This window comes from Penaeus monodon, chromosome 1 (assembly GCF_015228065.2).
Source record: "Penaeus monodon isolate SGIC_2016 chromosome 1, NSTDA_Pmon_1, whole genome shotgun sequence".
Lineage (NCBI taxonomy): Eukaryota > Metazoa > Arthropoda > Malacostraca > Decapoda > Penaeidae > Penaeus > Penaeus monodon.
In genome coordinates this window covers 61,109,471-61,114,470 of record NC_051386.1, presented here as the reverse complement: position 1 = coordinate 61,114,470, position 5,000 = coordinate 61,109,471, and the positions used below count along the sequence as shown (strand labels likewise).

The window sequence follows — 5,000 nt, the reverse complement described above, 5'->3', positions numbered from 1 at the left end:
AATCTAATAAACAATTATATCCAGCAGTCACAAGATTTTATTCAACTGCCCAAACTTTACCTCGAGCCATGGCGTAAATTCCAAGCTTAAAAGCTCTCCCATTTATTGTCACAACCATCCTCCAATCACGTGCACTTTTTTGCGTTTGAAGGGAGGAAGAAGTGGCTTATTTAGCTCTGACACGTCCTGTTCACTAACCTGGGACTCCCCGTATATATTTTATAGGCTGCCTCCATCCCCTGAGCATACGGTGCAGGAGAGATAGAGCAATATATCCATTTAGGGCTATTATCTTTTGTTAACGTGCCGGGTTATGTGATAAAAGGGATTTTTAAGCCAGTTTTATTTTTTCTTTCATAAGTAGGAAACACTAGGATATTGTGAGAATACAAATCATGTGAATTTGTATTCGACTTCGACTGGGATATTGTGAGAATACAAATCATGTATATTTGTCTTCGACTTCCCGAAGAAAACAAAGGTTTGTGGAAATGCCCACCCAAAAGATGCGCGAATCATTTCCTTATTTGCAATTTGTGGAGCCACATATAATCATCACCTGTGATTAATTCCTGCAAACTAGCCAAGCCCATCTACAGAATACATTTGAGTATATGCCATGGTAGCGATCATGTAAGCCACGGTTACGTTTGAGACCACTTTTTAATCAGACGTCAAACTGCTTACTGACTGTCTCGTTAACCCATCACACAGTGCTCAACGGTGGTGAGTAAAAGGTGTTTTAAAAGCTAAACTACTGATAATAAGAACAGAGATGTAGTTTCCAGTAGTTCCAAAACTTAGGAGCAAGAAGCATAATTCTCCTTAATCGTTGCTGTGTAATTTTTATCTCAAACTTCTTCAAAATTACCTACCCATAAATCCAAGGTTCGAAAAAGCACATCCCATGAATCCGAGGATTTAGATTATGGCACGCTACGATAGTAAAGTGGTTTAAAATACAAAATGATCTTTATGTTGACGTGAATTTATGTATGAATGACTTGCAATTACATTTAATAACAAGTTTAGATGAATGTTATAAAAATCACTGAAAGTCAAGGAGAGGTCCAAATATGTCGTTTTGAGAGGACCTATGCTGTTTAAAAGTGAACCTGAAATACAAATGGAAAACTGCCACACTCTAGGTTTATTAAAACAGACTATCACTGTATGAACACGGCAGCGTGTTTTGTCAACTAGTAAAACATGTTTTTCTGGCACCATGATGACCAAAAGTGAAGTGCTATTAATCGCCTTTCGAGTGGATGAATAAAACAATTATGACAATTTCATACAAACACATGTGTACACAAACACATGTACACAAACACATGTACACAAACGCATGTACACAACCACGCAAACATATACGCACGTAACCACGCAATCCTTTTTTTTTATTTTTTTATTTGGAAGTTTGAAATTATCCAAATAGGCGAGTTTTGAAATCTGCGAAGAAGAACATGCTAAAAAAAAAAAAAAAAAAAAAAATCGTGTGTCTCCGTTTCTTTACATCTTTTGGAAAGTTTCGTTTTGGTGGTGAAATCCGGTTAAAAATTTGTCTGATACTTGATGAAGTTGTTTTTACTTCTCCTCGAGCAACGGATGACGAAGACAAGTGACAGGAGTGGGGGGAAGGAGAGAGAGAGAGAGAGAAAGAGAGGGGGGGGGAGAGAAGGAGAGGGAAGGAAGAGAGGGAGAGAGAGAGAGGGAGAGAGACAGAGAGAGAGAGAGAGAGAGAGAGGGAGAGAGAGGAGAGAGAAGAGAGAGAGAGAGAGAGAGAGAGAGAGAGAGAGAGAGAGAGAGAGAGAGAGACAGAGAGACAGAGACAGAGACAGAGACAGACAGAGAAAAAGGGAGATAGAAACAGAAACAAACAGAGTGAAAATAAATGATAGACAGAGAGAGACAGAAAAAAGAGAGAGGGGGAAGAATAGTGAATAAAATAGAGAGAAAACAAAAGAAGTTAGTAATCTATGACTGCATAAAGCTATTTTGTAAAAATGGATAAATTACGTCATCTCCTCACCCCCCCCCCCCCTTAAATAAAAGAAAACTGGACATAGTATAACCGTAATAATAATAGCTAAAGTACACGAACAAACACCCAAATGTTGTTGTTGCTGTTCTTGTTCTTGTTCTTGCATTTGTTCTTCATTTCCATCACCATCATTATCATCATCATCATCATCATCTTCTTCTTCTTCTGCTTCTTCTTCTTTTTCTTCTTTTTTCATCTTTTTCTCCTCCTTCTCCTCCTTCTCCTTCTCATTCTCCTTCTCCTTCTACTTCTCCCTCTCCTTCTCCCTCTCCCTCTCCCTCTCCTTCTCCTTCTCCCTTTCCTTCTTCGAATTCTTCTTCGTCTTCGTCTTATTATTATCATTCTTATCGTTATTACAATTTTCCGTCTTCTTCTTCTTCTTCATCTTCCTCTTGAGTTCTTTTCTAATGGATAATCCCTACCTTACAAAATCACGTCTCGCCTTTAGTATATACTATATTACTATATTAGCATATGTAGTATACGACCTTAATGCCTAGCGCTCCCTTACTTTCCACTTCTATTTATCCAACCGCACGTTTTCCTCAATAAACTGCTTTTCTAAGAAACCTAAGGCTTATGTGGAACCAGATATTATTGATCACGTACAGGTAATCTCTTAGTGTCAGAGCTGAATAAATGGTAATTGCATATTCATCTGTCAACAGAAAGTAAATATGTGAGGTTATGAAACAGATGAAACCGTGTCAGAGCTGAATAAATGGTAATTGCATATTCACCTGCTAAAACTATCATGAATATATGAGGATACTAAGCAGATGAAACACGTGCCAGATATGAATAAAAGGTAGATGTATATTCATCTACTAAAACAGTATATATAAATGAGGTTACTAAACAGATGAAACACGTGTCAGAGCTGAATAAAAGATAAATGTATGCATTCATCTGCCTCCCAAAAATAATATAAATACATGAGGTTATTAACCAGATGAAACCTAGTGTGAATAAATAGTGAATGCATATTCATCTGCTAAAAAGGTAAGATAAATACTTGAAGCTGTTAAATAGATGAAAACAAGTGGTCTGATATGAACAACCTGTTGATGGTTGCAAGTGCTTCAAGGTCTCTTTTGCATTGCGACTTTAAAAAAGGTTGGAGATTCAGTGGCAATGCGAAATATGTATTTCAGCAAATTTCTGATACAATAATAATGATAATAATAGTATTAATAATCATAATCATAATCATAATCATAATCATGATAATGATAATGATAATGATAATGATAATGATAATGATAATGATAATGATAATGATAATGATAATGATAATGATAATGGTAATGGTAATGGTAATGTTAATGTTAATGTTAATGTTAATGTTAATGTTAATGTTAATGTTAATGTTAATGTTAATGATAATGATAATGATAATGATAATGATAATAATATAGTAAATAAGTAAATTAAGAGCAAAGGAAAGAAAGAAAATAAAATAAAGAAAAAACAAATAAATACTTCTCAGAACTTGTTCATTAAGCATTCTGCAAGAAAATGACATCATTATTTCGACGGGGAGATAGTTGTTTTTCAATTGTTTTCAACATTAATTACAATAAGGTGATTTTCGTGTTCAGATATGTCCGAAATTGGGATGCATGCTGTACGAGATACTCAAACTTGTTTTTATTATTATCATTATTATTATTATTATTATTATTATTATTATTATTATTATTATTATTGTCATTAACATTATAATTATTATTTTGTTGTTGTTGTTGTTGTTGTTGTTGTTGTTGTTGTTGTTGTTGTTGTTGTTGTTGTTGTTGTATTATATATGTTTGTTTTTTTCAAGTACACCCTACAATACAGATTAAGTCGTCCGTTCGGTATAATGACAATGTTTAGGAGGATATTAACAAGACACTTTCTTTCGATATTACAGTCAATGTGAAATTCCTGAAAAAAATGTTTTAGTTTAACGTTTCTGAATTAGGGAAACCGATGTATACAAATTATTAAGTTCTTTCTCATTATAACAAACTGATATTACTCAACCACAAGTAACGAATCCGTCACCGTGTGCTTTTGAATAGCTTTGATCGTGCTATAAGAATATCAACGTTCTCTGACTCGACCACATAACCAAAAACTGTGGCTTGCGCTCAGGGAATCTGAAGTCACGCACCTAATTCAAAACATCAAGGTTCTGAAGCAAGCAAGAAAACTTCTTACTAGGAGCTAATGCAAAAAAAAAAAAAAAAAAAAAAAATGTTATTTATATAGCTTGTGTACAGATGCAGTTTATTGGTATTACGATGCGATACTGCGATATCTACTACGCAAGTTAAAAGTAAGACATTTGATGCCAATTCTACACTGTAGGAGATACCGATTCAAAGGCAAGGTTGCCATCCTCTTTCGCTTTCACTTTTTCTTCGTTCTAACAGTCGTTTTATCACGTTTCCTTGATATAAGCTTTCCATATATACCAGAAGTTTGAAATCCCATGCCGTTATCCTCTTCAGTGCACCTCTCTTGTTTTATAAGGGTTTCTACTGAATCACAGACTATATGTACTGTTTTGACGACCCTGTACCGATGATGACCAGGTGGTTGGTCGTCTGTAAGTTGAGGGGCATTGTTACAGTGTGTGCTAAAGGGAATGGAAATACTATTATATTCGTACATGAAGGTGAGAGAGCAGTTGGTTTGCAGTACTCAAGGGGTGTAGATTGGCAGAATGTGTTAAAGAGAAAGCTCCTAATATTGTAATGTTCCACAATATTTCTTTGATCCCATTAACGTTATGCAGTATTTTTTCTCTCTCTCTCTCAAATACACATATTATGCGAATATTTTTTTTATTTTCTACGCTGCTGTTCCCTGGTAAATATGGAATCTCATTTGAAATAACGAGAGGTTTGTACTCCAGGATTATGGACTTACTTTTGCTGAATACTTTTCTTTTACGATTTTCATGATAATA

The 5,000-nt window shown here is 34.9% G+C and overlaps 1 protein-coding gene across 1 annotated transcript in view; it reads left to right on the top strand.

Moving 5' to 3' along the window:
* The first annotated feature begins 605 nt into the window (after window positions 1–605).
* Window positions 606–5,000, top strand: part of LOC119575357 (solute carrier organic anion transporter family member 74D-like) — a 23,830-nt gene continuing 19,435 nt past the window's right edge. Inside the window, 1 exon segment of the mRNA XM_037922915.1 lies at window positions 606–726. The gene's annotated coding sequence lies outside the window, so the exon portion shown is untranslated.